General features: G+C 31.5%; 1 pseudogene; it reads right to left on the minus strand.

The window, feature by feature from the left end:
* Positions 1-2,144: 2,144 nt before the first annotated feature.
* Positions 2,145-8,257, minus strand: LOC133188135 (uncharacterized; annotated as a pseudogene).
* Positions 8,258-25,017: the final 16,760 nt, after the last annotated feature.

Below are 25,017 nucleotides of genomic sequence, written 5' to 3' on the forward strand. Positions count from 1 at the left end.
TCATATTTTTTTCATATTAAAACTTTTCAAACCAGAATTAAAAAAATATTGTAAAATAACAATCAAAAAGCCAATTTTTTTGTCACATGTACAAGAGAAGATACTCATTCAAGGTCTAGATTTAATCATTTATACCCCTTTTACCATTTTGAAGCATAAAAAACTATAATTTCTTGTGATTATGTATTTTAGAAAGTCTTTTAAGGTGTAATGATAATTTCTTTTTTCAAAAGAAATTTTTCTAATAAAAATTCTGAAACTTTTTAATCCAATTGTCTATTCTATTGCCACTTCAGGATTTTAAACTAGAATGCATTTGCAATATGATGATATAAGTGAAAAATATGTTACAAGTAGTTGAATTTTGCCAAAAAAATTCAGTTTGGTGGTCATTTTTTTGAATTCACCCATATTCAAATTGAAGCATCCCCAGGATGTGTTGAATCAGACACCTCCATTGAGTCATAATATAGAACCACAGTTTTTCATAAGAATATAAACAAGAAAATTCTTTTATTTTTTTTTTAAATAGCAGGGCTTAAGTTGTTTAGGTGAGCGTTGTGTTCCATAGGCTCTTTTTTTATATGTGTTTTGCAATAACTTTATAACACAAACACTTTCATTATTTACGAAGATGTTACTATAAAAAAATGAAAGGCCAAAGGCACCAAAGAATGCAGTAGTATTATCAACTCACATGCCTCTCGCAAGGAAATAATCACCATATCTAACATAAATGTTTCTACTTCAGAAAACACATGGGTTTCTACTTCAGAAAACACATGGGTATTATATGTAACTTAACTTCCTTTATTAAGTAAAATCATAACCGTTTTTTAACTCCCTTTTTAAATAAGCTGATTTTAACACTGATTATGTTCTATCTCATGGTGGATGATCTTTGATAGTAAAATAACATATTTATGCCTTAAAAGTTGTCTTTATGCGTCACAGGGAACTTCCTGAGAAATAACACTTTAGAAATAACATAATTTGGTCGGTTTTACTACTGAACATATTTGCTTATAGATTGAAATTCTTCAAGAGGTTATCATTTTGTTTACGTTCTATGCTTTTTAAGATTTGAATAAGACCTCGTAGAAGAAAATGCATAAATCGCTGTACAGACATTGGTCATGCTCTTCCCCAATTCTGAGTTGTCATATATGGTCATTTTTATGCATAAACTGCCGTACATATACATTACACTTACAACCTGCAATGGGCCCTGTAATAGGCATTAATTTTGTGGTTGACCAACATATTGATGGATCTGACGTTCTCTCTCTCTCTCTCGATATATAAAAATAAGTCGACATTTTAATGAGCCAAGTGCAGATTTGATTTAATTTTTTTCCGTATGTATCCATTACAAAAAAAAAATGGTTATGCAGTTTTGATTCATGTTATTCCGTATGTGGTTAGAAGGGGTTCGGATATCTTTAGAAAATTAAATTTAACAAATATTTATTCTACTGAATTTTAATGGCTAATTATTGTCTGATCAAATCAAAGAAATATATTAGAATTATAAAATATTAGACTAAATTTACATATAGGACTCTAAATATACTGTTTTCTTTCCCTACTTTCCTTTTTTAATTTGATGATTTTACTTTTAAAAAGATCTATTTCAACAGTCGCCTTTTCAATATCTATTGGGAATAACTTAACACGCATCATTTAGTATCACTTTGTTGATTATTGTTTATTTCTGTGGATAAGCTTAGAAGATTATATCTCCTATATTTCAATAGATAAAATTTTATAGTTAAAATATACTTATCATTTAAATTTAAGAATTGAAATAACTGTGGGGGAACTGGAATGTCGCGTGCTGTAAAAGCATTATTAAAGACATAAATAAAGCTGAAGAATGTCCAACGTTAACCAACTCCTTCTTACTATTTTTTCTAAAGAGGTTTGGATTACAAATTTGGTTGTAATTTGTAATGCACCCAAAACGTAGTTGATTATTTAATCTGGTTTACAGTACGATTGCCCAATGACTATAAGTAATTACTAAGTAATGTAGATTGATTAGTGAAGTTTTACCATTTTAAATACATGTATAGGTATAGTGGCACTTGAAAACTAATTTTAAAAGTCATTCATCTTAGAAGTCTCACAGAAGCATGCATTTCTTACAGACCTGCTATTTTTATCAAAAGAAGATTATATTCTACCACGCTCTCCATGCTGTCAAAGTATGCAGAGGAACCTATGTACCACGTATTGAACTCTCCCTGCATATCTAAAATATCCCAAATATACCCACGACCGGCCTCGCGGGGTCGGAACCTGGGAAAATAATATCCCCACTTAATTTGTTTTAAAATTCTTGGATTAGTTATTAAAAAGTCTTAAATGTGCAAATAATTTTGACTGAATTATTAAGTCTATATCCTTTGCCCAAGGATTTTCAAAGCCGGTTTGTTGGTACATAACAGTTTCCTGTGGCATCCCATCCGGACCATTTTCTCGAATTCCAAGACGATGGGCATCACCAGTGATGTTATTTTTGGCTTGATAATAATTTATACCACCCACGACAGAAAATGGTGGCCCTATACTCGTGGTATATTCGTTATGTGGATCACGGCCACGCCTTACATTATCAGACTCGATCAAAGTCGCAACAACGTTAGCATTCACCAGAGTACTAAAAATACTCAGTTCCTTTGGATTGAAATCAACAACATTAAACAAAGAATTCATCGCTGGCGAAAGAATCAAAAAATCAAAACGCTCCGTCAAAATATTTGGACCCTTCTTTGGTGCATATGTGATGTAAATTCCCGATGGCCCCATTTTTCTTTGGATGCTTTTAATTCTAGAGCCGAACTGTATTTCTAATTTGTTTCGATTGGCTATCTCAGACACAAGTCTCTGAAACCCACCACGGAGAAGCCATATCCCTAATTCAGGATTAAAAGCACTTTTTATTAATCCGGGGGGAACGAAAGATAGAGCATATATAGCTGAGGTTTCGTTGAGAAATCCGTAGCCGTTTCCCGACAGAGCAAGTTCAAAAATCGGTTCCAGCAATAATATATCATTCCGTCGTAAGAATCTAGCACAGTTCCCTGAATTTCTTGTAGAACTTCGGGTGTTGGTCGAGGCATGAGTTCGCTAGAATAGTTCCCAAATAAACAGCGGTGAATTCTATCGTACCTCTTTACAGCGGCCAGGATACTGCGGAGTGCTGCTTGTGGTGTCGCTTCCCCTGATAACTGAATCAGGATGTCCCTCAAAGTGGATATGAAATAGGACTTTTACTGAATTGTAGTAATATTGCATACACATGTACAGGCATTCTAAGGTTTATGCATTTTTAAAATATTTAACATCACTTGAAAATGAAATCAATAATCATCCTGCGAAAAATTACTAGTAAGTTAATGTGCACTCCTAACATCAATAAAAGATTATTTGCATTCACCGTAATCATTCTGCCAAAGTGCTTTGGGACTTTTGGAAACGACTGTGAATCCAACATTATATCTCTCCAATAAATTGACAATCTGATCGTCGCTCATGGCAGCAGGGCCGAACTCTACCCATACGCCTCGGTAAAATCGTGAATAAGCTTTTCCTCCAACTTCTTGTCTTTGTTCAAAAATTTTGATATTTTTATAACCACGTTCCTGTGAAATATGGATATCAACAATAAATATCAACAAAACAATAAAAAAAACGAAGTGTAGCCAATAACTGAGTGTGAATTTTTAAATATTTTTTAAGGATTGGAAGATGAACGTGGTCATCCACGTACCTTAAGCAGTGAGGCCATATGTACTCCGCTAATTCCGGTGTAACGACGAAAAATGACCCCCGTAGAATATTGACCGGGGGATCAAATTTCTCCGTAGAAGAATGACCCCCAGGTCAATTTTCTACCGCAAGTAGGGTCATTTTTCGACCGTAGAAAACCCTTCCAGGCCGGTAATTCTACGACTCCACACACGTTGAAAAATGACCCCCATAGAAATCTGACCCCCTACTTTTTCACTATATTTTATAATTAAACCTTTAGAAATGAAGAGTGAAATGCATTAATCCGATGTTGGGGAGGCTCGGTGAAGGCCTAGAGTCTCCTGGTTTTTTTTTTCAAATGTATATTGGAGGAGGAGCAAAGTACCTTCCCCTCCTTAACGCCACTTCTCAATACTAGCATGATATACAATGTATATGGTATGGTTATTTTTGCTTGCATCCCATTGAGTATACATTATTATGGAGCATAAATTCATAATTCACACACACACCCTCTCACACACACCCTCACACACACACACACACCCTCACACACACACACACACACACACACACACACATATATATATATATATATATATATATATATATATATATATATATATATATATATATATATATATATATATATATATATATATATATATATATATATATATATATATATATATATAATCCGTTTTGTTTTTTTTTTCTTGTTTTTTTTTTTCTCACAGGTTTTGTTCAATAAATGACATGATATATTTCTGACAACGATAAACCTGTATGGAATGGATGTTATCGGGAACTATTTAAAGGACAAGTTTGTGGCCCCATACTTCTAGCTTAAAATTTGTGCCCGCTTTCAACCTGCCTCCACCCAAGCTTTTACATGTATCAGTTTTTGAATAAACGATTGCATTGAAACAAAAAACGTATTGTATTATTATTTTTAGACAAGGAAAAAACAAGAGAAAGCACGGCATATGAAGCGTCCAATAGCGCCAATATGGAAATGCTATCATTAACTGTAATTGCTGCTTCATTTTTGATATCATGTAATATCTTTTTCCCCCTTTTAGGTTCATTTATCCTTATTTATTACATGAATATTAATATCCCCGCTTCGAAGGAAATGGGGGTATATACATTGTACCCTGCGAATCTCTCTGTTGTGTGTGCGGGGTGAGCGTTTGTGTCTGTCTGTCCGAAACATTTTTTTTGTTGCAGTTTTCTCTGCAAAAACTCATCGCAGATGCTTGAAATTTTAATACACTCTTTGGTTTGGCATGCTATACAGTGATATTCATTTCGGTACAAATCTTGTCCGTCTGTCTGTCCGGGTGGGGTATCACTAGAAAGCACTGGCTCATAGATTTTTTTGTTTCCCCTGTAATTTGTGTACTTACAATTATTGTCTGTAGAATTATATTATCTCTATTGTAGGAGAAAAACGAATGTATCTAAATAACGTTAACTATGAAACACTATATATATATTGTTTGTATCAGGATCGCTATATGAAAAACACTGATAGTTTCTAACAAAAAAAACCTATAGTTTACCAAAGTTAACTATAGTTTAATGCAGTATCAAAGTTTTTACTATAGTAAATCAAAGTATTTTTTTATATATATGATTGTGATATTTTATGTTCTTAAATTTATATGTGCACTTTTTTTTTAATTTTAGGGAACTACGAGGGGTTATCAAAAAGTTCTATCTCGTTATTTACAAGACCACAGTTCAGATCAAAATGAAATTTGGCACACATTTATTCATAAACATGTTCTATAAATAGTAGATATTTGCTTCACGTTTGGACGTCACAATATAAAAATGACTCAATATATAGATGACGTGACAAAAAATGGTTGACTCAGCCTTACTTGATCAAAGAACGGCTTCAAAGTTTATCTTAGAAATTCCTTTTCAGTAGCATGTAATAATTTGTACACGATTTATGAATACAAAAAGACATGGCAGAAGTTCAATCATTAATTGGATTGATTGTGTTAGTGAAGGAAGGGAGGTGGTAAAAATGATGTTTGTTCTGGTGCCCAGTCAAAACAAGCTTGGGGAGAGATGTGTCCTTAGTGGAGCAATCTGTAACGAAAGATCGCCAAATTACAGTAAGAAAAATAGTTGAATATCCTAACAATGATATAATTATATATGATAAAAAGAAGGCGCCCATACTTTATCCACAATGGATAAACGACGCACCCCAATACAAAAGAGTCGGGTTGTGATGATCACTATGCTCATTCTGCATGGAAAAGATATCCTAATCCACCAATCCTATTTGTGACAAATGGGCTATTCTTGTTATAAAAAATAACTTGCATGGTAAAAAATATAAAACTCGGAAAAATCTTTTAATTTCTGTGAACAGAACGCTACGGAGCATGTCACATGAACGCTTGGATCACGTGATTCGCTCATGGGCAGATCCATTTTCATAAGAAAACGTGAAATAAAATTTCTAAGTTAAAAAATAAGCCGATTATTCAAGAAAAAGATACAACTGAAAGATAACTGAAAGGCCACTGAAATGTATCTGTCATTCAGTCGATTGAATGGTAACTGAAAGACAACCGAAAAGTCACTGGAAAGGAACTTTTCAGTGACCTTACAGTGGCCATTCAGTGGGCATTCAGTTACAGTGTACCATATTTCGCCGACTTTTTGATTACCCCTCGTATTTCTTGTTCATTAACATATCATCCCAAAAATTTACATTACTGATATCAATTTAAGAAAGTTTCAGCTTTGAAATCTCAAAAAAGTTCCAAACAAAGTTTCATACTTAATCAGAGTATTTACTACAGTTAATAATAGTACACTATAGTTAACTACTCGTATAGTTTACTATAGTAAATTTTTGTTAGGGCATGCCCTTAGATTGTGATAGAAATACTGGCAATATACTCCCCTTCCTTGATCATTTTATAGATACATGCATAATCTACATCATCATGCACATATGCATTATGTAACTCCTCATAAGTAGGATTTTTAATGTAAGAAAAAAGATTTTTGTTTACTTTTATCCTAAAAACTCTTATATTTTTAAAACCTCGTATCACACAGCAAGATCGCTTAATTTGTGCATAGGAAAGACATGGCTAGTTTTTTTTTCTATAGGCTAGCAAATCTAAAGAGTGGGTTACATCCTCGTTACCCACTCCCTCAAAACTTACCACTATAGATACCCTGACACGAATCACGTACTTGAACAATATTTTTGGCACCGTTGTATGTAGTCTTGCAAACGCAACTTCAATTGTGCTAATATTGCCAATCATACTTAGGGAAAAAATAATATGTAAATTAGGCAGAGAAGGTTTTTCATAACGCAACATTGGTTTTTTTCTATTGGTAAAAATTATTACATGTAACTAAAAAGGGGAAATACGTACTACTGTGTATAAACTTGTGTCAATTCTTAGTATACCAAACACCTCTTTTATTAATTAATTTTTTTTTTTTATGTAAAAAGCCTCATATTGTTTATAGGCTTTGTTGACACTAGCAAACGACAAAAGACATTGGTAAAGATTTTGAGCTAACCATTTTTTGTGTCTCTGAGATCAAATATCAGAGGAATTTTGATTTAGTCCTTTCTGTTATTTTTACACAAATTTAATCTTCCTTATATTTTTATTAGAAGTTTTTTTTACCAGAAAGTCAAAGATATATATGAAATCCAATTTTCTTAACAATTGTCCATTTTTTTTTCACGCAGATTTATTTGGGTAGGGTTCGAAAACATTAATCTTTCTTGTTACTTCAGAAAAAAAACCTTGAGACTTTATTTTCATTCTTTTTTTTACATTATTTACGCAGAGTAAAATTTAAAGAGGATCATTACAATTATACACAGAAACCATGCATTTTTATTCATATATAAATTTCTCTCTCTGACACCAGATAAGTAAATAATCTTGTTTTTTTTTTTAAATGACGACTCTGGAAACTTTTTTTTTAATATATAAAATTTGATAAAACAAATCTAAGAACACGTGTATTTTTGCTCTTATACTCATCAAACAGCATAATAGTCTATAGTTATTTGATTTTCTTTAATGGGATAAAACATCTTGTATTATTGATGTACATGTAATGTATATAGTGTAACCTTTTGTTACTTAAACTTTAAAGCTTTTAGGCTGCGTGATTTTACCCCTATGTATTTGCCTAACAAGAATATTCCTACCAAAACCAGTTTTTTTTGTATTAAAAAAAGACACGGGGTCATTATTCTACGGGGTCATTTTTCTACAACCCACACGGAGGAAAATGACCCCCGGGCCATAATTTCTACAAAAAAGGGGGTCATTTCTCTACGTAGAATATTGACCAGGGGGTCAAATTTCTACGTAGAAAAATGACCCCCGGTCAATATTCTACGGGGGTCACTTTTCGTCGTTACACCGGCACCGATTATTGCAATTCGATCGTCAATGGATCTTGGGCCCAGTATTGCTGGATATCCCATAGACACTCTCTAAAATTAAGTGGAAATAAGCTTTTTCACAAATATATTTTTAGGAGAGCTTCAATGAAAAAGGACCAGCTAGGTAAAGATATAGGTAAAGCCATATCAGTTCTATCAACAATATATTCGAGAAGTGATGTAAATCAGATGTGGAAAAATTCCAAGGACCTTTTGGAAATTTTGAAATCTCAAAATTTTACCAACATCAATAGCATAATAACCACTTTTCAACTTTATATACAATCATTCCCCACGATAAATTAAAGTCCAGGCCTTTTGATATCATTGACAGCTGCTTTTTCAAAAAAAAAAAAATGGAACTCATTATCAACACAAATTAATAATATGTAATTTATATATTTCATTCTATCAACAATCTCGTTTGAATATTTTACAAGTTCTATAGTGGATGGTCAAGTTTGTTTTGCTTGATCAGTTTGCTTGACCAAGCAAAACAAATCAGTTCAAAGTATGTACACCTGAAAAAGGATTGTTAAATCCAGAAAGCACTTGTGTTAAATGAAATTTGGAAACTGTGCATTTTCTTTTTCTTTTATGATTATTTTTACTGTGTGACATCATCTTTTAACTACTTTTGAATTATATATATATATATATATATATATATATATATATATATATATATATATATATATATATATATATATATATATATATATATATTAACGTTCGTTTTTTCAGTTTTTATGTATACCATGATACTCAATTATAAGATATAATTACTGTTAAAAAAATTTAATAAAACCCAAAACAAAAGCACTCGATACCTGATTACAGTTGTATTTCATTATGCAAATTAAAACTGTCCGAAACATAATTATTTTGTCCAGGATATTATGTTATTATTCTCTGAACATCAGACTAATGACTTTTGTAAAAACATTGTATTTTCATGTATTTTGCAAGTTGAGGTTAACGGTTTTTTTTCTGGTATATTGATTTAGTACCTATGGGAAACAGACAGATATAATGTATTATTCATTTCAGCGTCTAGTAAAGGAATGTACATGTATGAACTGTTGATCTATATTACAGCTAAATATATGCATTCTGTCGCCCTTAAAACAAACTTCTTGAAAATGCTCATCTTCCATCAAACTGTAATTAAATGCATATGCATGTATTAAACAAGGCTTGAGTTGTTTACAACCACTCAAATAGTTTTAAAAAATTAATGTTTTGTAGTCTTTTAGAGAATCCTACCTTTTTTAAACTGTATGTAATAAAACTACATGTATGAAGCAATATTTGTTATCCCCTCTCCTGTACAGAACATTAATTGTTATTCTAATCAAAGCTCATTAATCTTTAAAAGAAATTATAGGTAGAAAGTTCTTATATTTACATGCATATTATGGTACCTCGTGGAATTTTACAATAATATTAAAGTTATACAAAATATAGGAAAAAGAAAACAAAATAGATTCATAAAACTTCAATCAAGGGAAATATAAGAAGCGTTTAAACTCATATGGGGTTGAATACTTTTATCCTAATGATCAAATAAAATATAATACAGTTATAGCAATGGAACAATTTATTGGATGTCCCTTGTTGATGCCCAAATTTGCTTTAAGGTACATTATTACACCACTTCTTGATGACGTTCTACACAAAAAATAAACTTCCATTGTTTCGATCGTTTTCCTGTTGGGTCGCATCGTACAAGTTCCCTCTATTGATGATCTAAATCTTCAAAACGCTTTTAAAAAGACCAAATCTGATCACAATAAACATTAAAAATTAAGTAAAGGCTTCATCATAAGTCAAAACCGTTCACGGTAGCTCGCTCCGTGATTGGAAGGTCGTGAGTTCGAATCTCGGCCGCGACAGTCCTAAGTCGATAAAATTAGGTCGCAACTGTTCCTTCGCCATATGCATGCGCTCGGCACTTTGAAGTGAAAGTTGCGGGTCCTTTGGATGAGGCCTCAAAAACCGAGGCCCCGTGTCACGGCAGGCGTTGGCACGATAAAGATCCCTCACTGCTCAAAGGCCCTGAGTGCCGAGTAAAGGTCAGAAATTGATGCTCTTCACCGGTTTATGGTGACGTCTCTATATGAGTGAAAGATTCTCGAATAAGACGTAAAATCAATCAATCTATGATCAGTATGATAAGTCAAAGAAGCAGAGACCTATGAGAAGGACAACCAGATCTTTATTACATTACACAAAATATGTTCAATGTCATAGTAAACGCATCGAGATCTACCATATACAGCATGTACGAGCCTTATCTATTTCAAACTTTTATTTCGAAATAATACTCGTGTATGCTACAATGAAACCCTGATTTTTTTATCTTGCGCCGTAGGACCTTACCCTGTGCACATTCAAACATAAAACACTGTGTCGGATAAATCTGTCACTTCCAAAGTGGCAAATCGGCGCCCGCCAAACATTCACTTTTCAAGAAATTCAAAGATGTAATCCAATAGACTATGATGTATAGACTTCAAAACTACCTTTTTCACATGAGAGACTCACCTTCGAATTAAAAAAAAACCCTTGGAAGAAAAAATATCCTACAGGAATAAAGAAATTCCCTAGGGATTTACATGAAATCCTACAGGATTCTGAAAAATTCTAATGGAATTTGGCAAATCCTTCAGGAATACGTTTTCCTAGGGGAGATTAAACTTTCCTAAAGGAAACAAAATTCCTACAGGATCAAAATATTTCCCTGCAGGAAAATAAAATACTAAAACTTAAAACACAATCTTTAATATATCTTTGAATTAGTCACATTTCATTAAGATATTGTATAATTAAGTTGGCAACTAAAGATTTCTTAGGAGCATTCCTTTAGAACAGTTGTGTATTTGCATTACAAGAGACAGTATTGGATTTGCCCTATTAACTATGACGTCATACGACGTGGTGTTAAGGAACTTGAATAGCTATATAGACACAGAATATCTGTCATTTCTCGTTTTCCCTGGGAATCATGTATAAATTTTAAAAATCAAGAATATGGGTTTTTAATATTTATGATTAAAAAGAGAAAAACTAAATTTTATGGTTTCTTTCACAGAACCACTGGCAAATTCCAACTAAACCACCAATAACAAAAAGAAAACAAAATCCTCAAGCAAAGACCTTAGTGGTTCATCTTTCTCGGGTTACATGCAAAAGTGCTTTATAATTTCTTTCCTTAGAATGCCAAGCAAGAAAACTGTGCCCCTGGAAGCATACAAACCTGTAGAAAGTGAATTCAAAGGCCTGAAGGACATCACATTAAGGAGGAAATTCTGTGATTAGCTGAATGTTGTTTTAGCCGAACTGAAGATAGTTTTTGCTGGTGATGTATTACCTTTAGGTAAGTGCAGTTTTGATATTTTTAAAAATTCATAATTTTTGACGTTACCGAAATTGACATCAACACCGTGCTCGACGTTTATACATTTTGATGTATCCTAGAGTATTGAAAATGCATATAATAGTTCTTACTGTATATTCTACCGCGCGGTGACAAGGTTTCGCGTGTGTTATAGGGATTTGAACGTCCTGGATTTCAAATGGATTTCATAAAGAAAATTACACTGAATGTAAATATTACATATTGAATATATTATAATGGAGTTTTGCCATTCTTTTTTAAATGTCTTATGGTGAAGCCATACTCCTTTGACGTGATATTGTAAACTCGAATATCTATTACCTTGCACAGTTTACTTTTCCCCCAATATTAACTACATTTTGCAAATTGCTTTAATATTTCAATGTTTAATTCATCCCAAGGGAATTTAAAAGTCTGTTTTATAAAAATGGGCGAAAGGATAGGATATGTATATTAGAATTGTGCAGAGATGCATGTATCTTCAATAATGAGATTTGGATTTGTGTAAAAGTGCTTCATTGTCATCTTAGGCGAAAGTCTTAAGCAAAATTTATGAAAAAATAGACAAATTTATATAAAATTGATACTTGAAAAGAGATGTAATCTTTTTCAACCCCTATTCTTGGAAATTATATTAAGTATTCTTCCAAAAATTGAGTCTCAGTGCAAAAAGGTCAAATTTCTATAATTTAAATGTAAAAACCCACATTGTTTTTAAATGAATGCGATTATATTCTTTTTCTTAACGAAAATAATAATATTTGCATATTTTTAATATATTTTCATGATTTAGATTTTTTCTCAAAAGTTTACTCAAATATTTTAAATAAAACATTTGCATGAATATGATAATTGACATACATGAATTTACAGCTATGATATAATGCATAATGTGTAGTGCGTGTATCTTTTATTTTTAAAAATTTTTACAACCAAAAAAGGGGATAAATTTATAGTTAAGTTTCACCTCAGGATAAAGTTTACTCAGTGTTTTAGTTTAAACAAACATATTATTAAAAAAAAGTACAATATTTTTGCTTTAAATAGACAAAATAACAGTGCAATAAATAAATAGTAGTGTTAAAATTTAATTTCATACCATTTAACGAAAATATCCAAATTCATTGCTTTGTTTATAGTGATTCAGAGGAAATTCGGAATGAATTTTAATTTTTTTTTTTTTTTTTTTTTTTTTTTTTTTTGCGGATTTTTTTCTTCTCACAATATTATTCTGTCAGTTAAGATTCTACGTGTCTTTTCACATGCTTTTGCAAATATAAGGTGTGTTATAGCTCATATATTTTGCCAGGTTATTAAATGGCATGCAATAAAGAAAATCAAAAATGCACACAAATCCCATTCCAGATAACATATCTAATTATAACAGATTTTGATAATTGACCTCATATTATTCCAACCAGCAGAAAAAGGGCAATATAAGTAAATCGAGGTTCTAAATAGTTTAGAGATCTTATATTTCAGATTTTTGCGTGGACCCTGAGGTCCACGCAGAAAATATATAAGTGGGGTTAAACCGGATGCCATGGACTTACGTCAGGCTACGCATGCGCGAAAATGCTAGAGTTCGCCTCTTAGACAACTTGCCCATAGAACAATTCGCCCTTTTCGAATTAGAATATGCCAATCATTGGCAAACCTCGCTCTAAAATCTGCACATCGTATTTATTTATTCTTTGGCGTAGGCAAGATATGAATTTCTCTTTAATACATATATCCTTGTATACAAACTAAATTCTATTGTACAATCATTTTAAATAAGTAGGAAGAACTTAGATAGCTTAACAGCTTGAAGATGTTGAATTAAAACTTGGTAACATAAATTCGTAAGAAAAATTATATTATCTTTACCCAATTGCCCAGTATGACAATTTATAATTGGTTGAATAATGAAACTCGGGCTTGTATACCTTAAACATGGCGACCAACGGGAAATAACTCTTGTTAAAATCGTGTCTATCGAAAACTATCTATAGATTAAAAATTGTTGAAAATTTTTTTTTAAAAAAAAAGGAAGAGGAAATTCGGACTGGAATATTTAAGACGTTTATTGCTCAAACTCTAGTTGTTTTGTATATTTACCAACACCTTTCCATTTTCCATTTTATTTCATTATCCAAAGAGTTTTTTCGTGATATTTTATTGATAAAGAATCATTGAACAAAGCGTGAAAAAAAGTAATTTCCTGATAAATACTCGGGGCCACTACCATAAAAAGTAGGTTATTGACGTAATTAAATGAAAATGAATAATATCACTACAATCATAAGTTTTCAGGGTACAGTTTGTGGTTTTTCATTTTTTTCAGTGGATTTTTTTTGTTCTCTGAGTAAACGTCATATTGATATGTAGTTCTTTCATTTTCTTGTTTTCTTTGTTTTAAATCTATCTGAAGCAAATTATGCCACAAGTGGGTTGGTCTGTACCCCCAAACTTTAAGTTGCACTGCTGAAAAAGTTAATACGATGACAATGGCTTTTTCTACCATATTTTCTTTTCTTTTTGAGAATTAGTTAAATAATGTTTTAAGCTTGAAAAAATTCCCTAAAAAAATAACCTGAGTATGGCTCTTCCTTAAGAAAATATCCATCACTTGACAATATGACCTCTGCAATTCTGTTGATTAGAAACTTGAAATAAAGTATTTAACCAAAATCAGAAAAATAATTTTAAAAATCACTTAAAATATCTATGATGTAGTAATCAGCACATAGATATTTGAAATCCACATACATTTAATAACTGGCGCTGTAATGACATATGAAATAAAAAGTGGGTGTAATGAGCCTCCTTAATTTTTCCAAGCAGAATAGATTTTTCAATCTTGTTTCACCTTATGTTAAATCTAGGCATATATTACATTAATTTTATCTTTGCATACACTGGTCAGTGAATTAGCAATGCTTACGCAGTGGTGCGCTGTAAGACATTTATAATGATTACATAATTTAAAACTTTGGATTGTTTGATACTCACTTTATTTGTACCACATTGAAAATTCCTTGAAAATTCTCCATATCCGTTAACTTTGTAGGCTATTCCAATAGAAACTAATATACAAATAAGTGAAAGCATGCCGTGTCGTCCAACGTATATGGAATATCCAGTCACAAAAATACATGTACATGTAGTTCTAACACGGTCAGCAATTACGTCGTGTCCCTGTTTTTTAGCCAATATAATTTATTGTCCTTGTCCATAATTCATATAGACTTCATCGATGGACTCTTTACAGCAAGTGCGTGATTTACCTTTTTTTGTTTCTAATCTGCATTTTTCGAGCATTTTCATACTAACTCAAGCAATACCTTTGAACACACACATACAACAAAAACAACAACAAAAAATAAAATCCACTATCAGAAAATCAAAACAAACAGAAGAGAAAAAAGAAACGAGAAATAATTAAATAAACAAAATAAAACACACACACACAAAAACAAAGCAGACCAAAAATAAAATTTGAAAAAAAAAATTATTCTAAAAACCACAAGGCAAAAAATAAATTAAAAAAAAAAATAAAACAAAAAAAAAATTACGTGTTTTAGCTGAACGCTATTGGTAAACATCTTTTATGTAAATTCTAATATTTAATGAGAAATTTTGATAATAAAAGTCCTTACTAATATACATAGCCTTCTATTTTTGGATTCAGGTGTTTTCCTATGTAGAATGTTATTGGTCCTCTAGAATTGGGTCTATGAAGTATTTCATTGATGTGTAAGTATATACAGTAATTTGCTGTTCCTCTAGATCTAGCTTTACCAACATTTTTCTTCTTAACCAGGTTGGCTTTAACAGATCTTCTCTATATAGTTTTTGTAATATATGTCTTAAAATTTTCTCTATGGGCTGCAAGCTCAGCTTCCTTAGCAAGTTCATTTGTAAAGTCCCTTTTTCTTACCTGCAATTATGATTAACCTCTTTGTCTAGCTTTTCATATTTATTTTGGAGCTGAAACCAATTTTTAATGACATTCATTTTTTTCATTTTATTTAATATCTTTTTTGCTAGTATTTCAACACTTGTGTTTTTGAAAATGTCTTTATCTGTATCCTAATCATTTTCGAGGTCTAAATGGTATCTAGACGTTGAATTCAATAAATCGACGACCGTATCATTTTTCATTTAGTAATATTCATTTCATTCCTACATATAGATACATGTAAAATCTTTGATTCGAAATAAAAGACACCACAGAGTCTGACACACCTGTTTCATATCTGATATTATTATTATATATTATATATTATTATATTTCATAATTTTCGATTATGAATATATGCATCATTTATGAGCAAAGAAATCCCATAATTATACTATAGAGACATTTTTTTGGTTGTTGTTGTTTGGTAGCATGTTCATTTTTTTTTTTTTTTTTGGCTTATTTTTTCAATACGATTAACTTCTACTTTAATTTATTTGTGGTAAAAGCGCAACCACAAAACACATCTAAGATATCACTGACATTTCTGTAACCACGAACATTGATTTAGAAAATTTGAAGAAAAAAAAAATGGCTACAAAAATGGCACAAATGAGTTTAAATGTCTGTTACACGTTTACTCAGCTTATCGGAAGAAATGAAGAATTCGTCGTCGTTTTATAAAACATAATGAGTACATGTATATCTCTTACTTTGCACTTTATACCCAAAGAAAGAATTTGAGCACTAATTTATTTTAAAATGATAAATAGTGATGTTGCAGTAGTAAATCTACTAGCAAAAGGACCTAAATCAAAATCAAATATAAATCTTAAGTAAATATAGTACCTAGTGCCATGGTCACTGAAGATAATAGAATATTTTATTTATTCATTTGTTACGTTGTACGAATCCCGAGAAGCTGATTTCGCTGGGCATAGGAGAGGGGGTATTTATTTTTAGATGATTTTCACAGTGTCCTTCTCTGAGAGGTTTCGAATAATTTTCAAACAACTTGCAAAGACACACATCTATGACTTAAACATTCTTGTGATTATTATTTCTGGAAATTGTAAGTACATGTATAAAATTCGGATAAAAGATCCGGTAAACGGAGAAATCTGCAGTCTATTCATTAAGAATAATAAATGGCCTAACAATCTATATGAGGACGATAGTCAACATTCGACTTAACGACATATTGTATTTTCAAACAATATCATAGTATAGATCATAGAATTGGCAAAATGTTGAATTTGCTATCAATATTTATGAAATTTTAATGCAACAGACGACGGAGAGATTACTTTTCATTACGGAGAGAGAATAAGAATTTTTAAAGTTAAATTCATCTTTTACGGTATGGAAAAAATATACCCTGCATTCCAATTCTGATTCTGACGATGAGAGAGGTTTTGACTTTCACTGTCATTATTGTTATGGGTTCGTATGAAGTGATCCATGAAACAAAGTATCTTCAGTCTGTTCTGTTAGCCCAGTGGTACCTGTAGGGCCTTCACTTCCTGATCCGAGGCCCGGGTTCGATTCTCGTTCGCCGCACCACGTCAAACCTTTGACATGAACATAGATAATGACTGTCACTTCGCCAATCGCCAGGCATTAGTAATGAAAGTCAATGGATCTTTAGGTTAAAATCTTAAAAACCGAGGTCCCGTGTTATATCTAACAAAAGTCTACTATAGTTAGCTAAAATATCTTCTTTTTTTTTTTTTTTTTTTTTTACTAAAGTATATCAAAGTATTTATTCAACGGACTTCAGATGGTTATACTTTCTGTTCTCCAATTTATACATGCACATTTTTTATACTAAATGGAAATATCACTTGTATATTTACATACAATTTCCAAATTTTAAAACATGGGTAATAAACCTAAGAGATTTTTTCCTCACAAAAATCTAAATTAAAGTTTCTTATTTAATCAAAGTATTTAACTATAGTTAGCCAAAGTAAACAATAAATAACTATAGTAAATTTTTATGAGCTACGGTAGGCGTTTGTACGATGAAGAACCCTCAATAATTCATGGCCTTTAGTGCCGAGTATAGGTCTTAGTTTGAAGGCCTTCACAAGGTATATGGTGACTTCTCTCTACGGGTGAAAAATTCTCGAATGAGACTAAAATTACATATTAGAATCAATCAATCTGTCCTTCTGTAATTACATGCACGGAGTTAAGTACTAAATATTAGATTTAGTTTAAAACTGCGAAATAACTGTGTCACTGAAATACAATCACTTTTTGTTCTATTTATCACAGTGTAAAACCTACTGTTAAAGAAAAAAAAACTTTATTTTGGTTTTTACCTTTCAATTTCTTATTTTTTGTCATACTTTATTTCTCACAATATGTTCAACGAATCTAATTGTTTTTTATTATTTAATTTACGAGTGACACTTTTCGGACAATTGATCTTTTATTACAAAGAGACAGAGTGTTATGTCTCAAGAACTGCTAATCTCTTATAACAACATTGTGTAATTTTCTGTTCTTCATGCCCAAACATCAAAGAGTTATTAAATATATTTCATTATTCCATACCTGTGAATCTTTCACTCATTTTACTTAATGTCAACACCTGTCATTTATTTACTCATTATGTACATTCTTATAAATAATCATGTATAATTTCAATCATTAGTCTGGAATATACGAAGGCCAGTCTCGGCCACGTCCGACTCGTCAGGACTCTGAGTCCGGGGCCACTCCGGCCAAATCCGACTCAATCATTTTTAATATGTTCTGTTTGTTGATTCATGTAAACTGTTGCCATCGTTGAGACTCATCTAATAAATACGGAATCTTTCATCATTTGTTTTATCTCTGGAATTACTTATTGGTGGACCTTCGGGAATACGACACACCTATACTTCGTTTTTATCTCACCGCCACACAGCGACTCTACCTGTACCTTGTACCCTCTACGCCAACATTCCCTCACCCCGTTCGTTCTACAAACAACGGATGCAGTTCCAGACGAATTCTTAGTACCGTCCAATTCTACACGGTCACACTTTTATGCATATGATAAATGTGCAATTGACATATATGCATGTACTTCGATGCAATTTATTTAATCATATTTAGATTTACCCTATAACACACATGAAACCTTGTCACGGCGAGATAGAATACACTGTGGGAAATATATACGCTTTCAATACATTAGGAACACTTAAATGTATAGTGATTTGGCTCTATATCGTCAAAAATAATTATCCTATCAAAATTTTGCGAAAAATAACAATTTTTCGTTTAGTTCTTTTCATTCGGTTTTTAAGATCTCATCCGAAAGACTCGCAACTTTCACTTCAAAGTGCCGAGCGCTTGGCAAAGGAACAGTTGCTACCTATTTTTATCCGTCTCAATAAATTTCATGGTTCTAGTGCCAGGTGCTGTTATACATGTACGACCGACAACATCCAGAAATAGTGCTTAAGAAGAGTCTTGCTTTATTTGAAATACCTCATCCGCAATGCATTTATGTTATTTATAACAGTTCTTTTCAGTGAGTATGGAAATGATAGTTTTACCAACAATATTTTACTAACAATTTGTGTTAATGTACTGACAAAGATATTCTGTATCTTATTGCAATGTTAATTGACTTAGCAAAACTTTGCTGTCACTCGCATTTTCCAGCTAAAAAATGGCAGAAAGGAGAATATTGCTTTAGAAAAATATAAATGCATGTATTATTAGAAAGCACCAATGAAAAGCATTTATTCTGTTTTATATAATTTTTTTGTGAAAATATATTGGAAATTAGCGATTGGGTCAATTTACACTTCGTGACTCTTGTTATTTGCCTCTCCGCCTAAAACATGAAACAAAGTGATAGGTAAAGGTAGAAACAGGCTTATACATTCTAGAGTCAAAAGATCAAAGGTCAAGGTCATACACTCTAGTAGTGTACAAAGTAGTAGACACAATTTAAAGAGTGTCATTTTACATCTCGATCGCATAACATACTTTGGTATCTTTCAAAAGCGAAAGTAAAAATTAGTGTTAGAATAAAATAAGTTGTGGAGTACCAGTGAACTTTTCTGTGTCATATATACTTTCTTGAATAAAACGTATTTTATTTATTCGAGGAAATATAGATTATACTGTGAAACATCTTATCAGTCCATGCCTATATTCATCGAATAATATAGTCTTTTTAAACTTTGAAGTAGAAAAAGTTAATAATATTATCAATTTTTAATGGTTTAAATACATTTGTGCCCTTTAGTCATACAGTTATTTATATGGATATCTTAACCAAACATAATAAACTGATATTATATGTAAAAAATGGATGGCAAGGTTAAATGTAAAGGTATCTATTAATAGTTTATTAATAACATAGATAAAATCTGTATTTAAGTATTGTATTAAATTCTGTTATCTGATCTTACAGTAACGTCCTCAATAGGGTTTGCCACATAAAATGTATTTTACTATGCTATGGATTTAATTTCCCGTTGACAATGTAACTCCTGTCATTTATATCTCACAATGTTTACAGATTATTTGAAAGGACTGTAATGTTTATTTGGATATTTCATGTGTGTAAGTCAATTTATGATAATCATTTATTTTTTGTTGAAGAAATATATAAAATACTTTGTCATTACATGTATGTAAATATTAGTTTGACAGTAAAAAAAAATTGTGATTAAAAATATGAAAAATAGAGATTATGAGACCTGAATATCTTTGATGGTGGTAGGGAAGATGACAAAAAAAAAAAAGAAAAAAATAACGGATTTTATCTCCATTTGATGGATATAATCTAATGTGTTATTTATTATATTCCTTTTTTCAGATTGATAAAATCGAAATATTTATTCTGCAAAAGTAATCAGGCTATATGTCGACTCTATATTAATTTGTGGGTTACTTTTGATTATTGAATAAATGATGTCCTTAAAATATGACTCTGGTGTACACTGTATATGTATTATAGATAAATAGAAAGGGTGTGCAAAATGTAATTTATGGAAGAATACGGAACAATTAATGTTTTGTTTTCTTTAATATTTACCTAAAAAGACAGTGTAAATGTAGTCCTCAAAGCGGACGAATCGCTTCTTAAAATTTACCTATGGTGTTTTTGGAAATTTTGATAATGAAAATGCAAGTGTTTTGCCCATTCTTTTTCCTTTCTCTGATTTCACTCTTAGTACTCTACAAAACAAACTACTACAAAGTACACACATGTCAAAAGAAAAGTTTGTTCAATGGTAATCGATTACGTACAGAATCTAATCATCGAAGAATATTTTATGAATTGTTTAAGTGCTTTGTTTTAGTGCTTATTTGATAATACCACACAGAGAGAGAGAGAGAGAGAGAGAGAGAGATGTTTCTATAGAGATGTCGATAAAACAAATGACTTTTGGTATGCCCCTGTTTTAAGAGTTCATATCTACAGTATACACGATATTTTTTTAGTCATTTTTTCTGATTGCAAAAATATTAATATTTTCAAAAATTATGCAGTTTGACAGAATGCATGTCGGACGTTATCGTGTCCTAAGTTTATACCCATCCATTTTTTTCACTTTGGGCGGCCATTTTACATTGAACATTCTCAATAATTATAATGTCGAAAGGTTTGTATTATAACATTTAAAATTGATATACATGAAAAAAAAATGAAGGTTTTTCCTCAAGCTAACACAGGCTAACACAAAATAGCTATTGGGGTAAATGATTAGTACTTATTTCAATTATTTTCGTGAAGTGAATAAAATTATCAATCGCCTATCGTCTTGTTCATAAAAAAAGTAAAATGTTATGCTTATATATACAGTTTTCCCTTGTTTCTATATAGTCTTTTAATTGGGTTCATGTCATACACATTAGAAATATTCTGAAATAGGCAAAGATTATGTATTACTATATGAATATAATACAATATGAATATGAAAACTTCCCCTATTTCCTGGAAATACAAGTAAATTTTACAAATGATTATGACGTTCTGTCAGCCCTCGATACATTATCAAAATTCAGATCCCATAGATTCAAAGTTCAGTCAAAGATTGGGTTTGTCTCTCAGAATATTAAACAAAAATTCATTAAATCTTTAGATAATAAGCAGTATGAACGAACAATTAGACTTCTACCTATATTATGAAAATCCATGTTCTCTGGATACAGGTCTCAGATAAGCATGGGGCAAACTAGTACTTCAACATGTACATATATTTCAGATTTAATTATATTTTGAAATCTTCTTCTCTATATATGGACATAAAGAGGCTAATTGTAAATTTTCATAATCTATGAAATTCATGTTCCCTACGTGCAAATATCTGGCCCCATGTTGGGAGAGGGGACAGCAGGTTTAATCTTACATTAGATATCCATTATGTCTTTAGGATATCTTCATTTTTAGTCATAGAGAACTGGAAGGTACATGTAAACGTTTGCCTGCATTTAATGAGCAGTCAGCCCTTCATCAAAACTTTGAAATTCAAGTCCTCTGGGTTTAGAGTTCAGATTCTACATGTAGGAGCCAGGACCACAATGTGCATGCAGGCCCAGGGTGGGACGAACTTGGTAACTTATAATGAATTCAGCTTTTCTTTAAAATTCTTTAATCCTGGACAATCAACATCAAAAATGAAAACAAGTTGACAATATGCTACAACCTAGGTGTGTCCTTTCCAAAAATTGAAATTTGAACCCTAAGGATCTTGACCCAATTTCAAGTTTTCCACATATATATTGAAAGTATCATATGTTTTTAGATTTTTATTTACCCATGAGCATCTAAGAGACAACTTTTATGCAAGGATAATGAAAACAGGATTTTTTTTCAATTTGTACCGAGTTTCAGTCTCAAGCCCAGTATAGCATTGTTAGTTCTAGCTTGACTAAACAATGCTCAAAACTTCAGATTCTATGCTGAATTCTTAATAGTATATTTTAAGTGACAAAAACTGGTTTGATGCTTTTTTCATATTTAAAAAAAATAATTGAATAAAATTAAGTTTATTTATAGTGTATGATGAGCAGGGGGATCCCCTTTGTCCATATTAAATTTGCCAATATATGTTTCAAGCATTATATAACATCTAAACAGACGGAATATGATCCCTCTGTGTTTTTGCTTTTTGTTTTACCTAGTACCCCCTTTACAATGAAATTTTTGGACCTCCCTGGCATGCCACTCATATTCAGCTATTGAAATCAGAAAAGAAATATTTCTAAAAATATTTTGATACCTTTATTACTGAAGTAGAACGCAATGTTTAAATGGTAGCGGTAGAGTTGATCAGATGTACATGTGTAAGGTTTCCAAATTGTGAGGATTATAAAATCTTCTTTTAACAAAAATGAAACAAGCTTCATTTGCACTTTTCTGCTGTTTAAATTCAATAGTGTGGCGAAATCTGAACTGGATTTTTGTAACATGCTTTGTATTGGGTCACCCACAGAACACTACACGTGATATGAAATATAAAACCCCTATTTAAATAGAATTTTAAAGCGCTCTAAAAGTATGGAAATGATAAATTGGTTTGATAATTGAGTTCGGCAATTTCTTTAAAAATGTCTACATCATATAAATCTCTAAATGAGCCTATCTTTGAGTTGAATTCACACATTTTACATATTTTTTATACAGTGACCTTGAGTAAAGATTAAATAATGTAGAATGAGGATAGAGTTTCGGAAAACTGCAAGATGAAATAGAGGGAATATTATGTCTTAGTTCTTTAATAATCATTTGTATTAAAAAAAAAAAAAAAAAAAAAAAAAAAAAAAAAAAAAAAAAAACCTTGCTAAGGGTTTTCAACTATTAAAATATAACAAGAGACTATTACCATCAATTCAGTGAATTTTGACAAGAACACAAGAAATATATAGGATATGAGTCCAGATTTTATTTCGTTTTCTATAGGGGATGTAAGAGTAAATATCTAATTAACATATTATTTATGATATTCGTAATGAAATCAATTGATTTTTTAAAAGATTTTGATATCTTCCAATAGATATCTAAAAAGTTCTGTCATATATTATATTTGTGAAATTCACAGAACATGCAATCCATGTTTCAAAAGCAATAGTCAAAGCAAAGGAATAGTATAAGTATTGTTTCTATATCTACATCTAAATTAAGCAATTCTAAGAGACAAACCATCCCAATGTACTATGCGACATGCAAGGAACCTATATTGGAAGCACCAATCTAATTAAAAATACCATGGAATTTTTAATTAATGGTTCTTTGCAGTTCGTCTTGGAAGTGCATGCATCTTCTGATATTTTTATTTAAATTTTGCGGCGGTATTTTGAATTACGACTTTATTCAACGTAGTATAAAAATTATCACTTGTGAATGTATATCAGAAAAACTACTCTATTTGAAATATTCAGTATGACATTAAAGAGATTACATTAATCATTTATTATAGAAGTGAATGTATATAAATTATTTTTTAATCGAAACATATATATAAAAGTAAACCTAAAAAGGGTATACACACTTAATGAAAACCGGAGGCAATATTTGACAAAATGGAGATATGCACAAAATTTACATGCCGACATCTTCGTTGAAATATGTCGAATGGAAATTACACATGTTTTCTGAAACTGACAAAAATTTATAAATTCCTTGTTATGAAAATCTGCACGTTCTATTCAAAGTGATTACTACAGACAGAAGACAAGTAATTGTTTTTTAAGTTCACAATCCGAATGAAGTGCTGGAGAAAATTCTTAAATAAAATTATAAAAAAAATTGTTGATGTACAATAGTACAATCTGATTGTCAATTCTTCCTTTTTTTAAGTTTAGGCAAACCAAATATCAATAACAAAATACAGATTAATAGAAAGTTCGCACTAATAATGAACAATCTAAGATTTAAAATGATTGGTTAATTGATTGTATGTTGTTTTACGTCACATTCGAGAATTTTTCACTCATATAGAGACGTCACCATATACCGATGAAGGGCTTCAAATTTTGACCTTTACTCTTCACTCAGGGCCATTGAGCAGTGAGGGTTATTGATCGTGCCAACGCCAGTCGTGACACGGGGCCTCGGATTTTTTAGGTATCATCCAAAGGACCCACAGCTTTCTTTTCAAGGTGCCAAGCGCTTGGCGAAGGAACAGTTGCTACCTTTTTTTTTCGACGTAGTTCAATCGCTGCCGAGATTCGAACTCACGACCTTCCGATCACGGAGCGAGCGCTCTACCGACTGAGCTACCGTGAACGGTAAATTTCATGTGAAGGAACGAATAGTAATCAAGCTCAAAAGTCCTTTGAAACAATACAAATTTGGAGCAAAGCAAACACTTACTTCTATAAACAGCAAAGGTGGAATAAGGTTCCATGCAGAGTAAGCATTCCCTGTCGACCGGTCACATCCACCGTGTGTTCTTTGCCATCATAGGGCAAACGGAAAAAATCTATAGACAATTCAGT

Source organism: Saccostrea echinata, unplaced genomic scaffold (assembly GCF_033153115.1).
Source record: "Saccostrea echinata isolate AGI-Se365-2 ecotype Australia unplaced genomic scaffold, CSIRO_AGI_Sech_v1 ptg000016l, whole genome shotgun sequence".
Taxonomy (NCBI): Eukaryota; Metazoa; Mollusca; class Bivalvia; order Ostreida; family Ostreidae; genus Saccostrea; species Saccostrea echinata.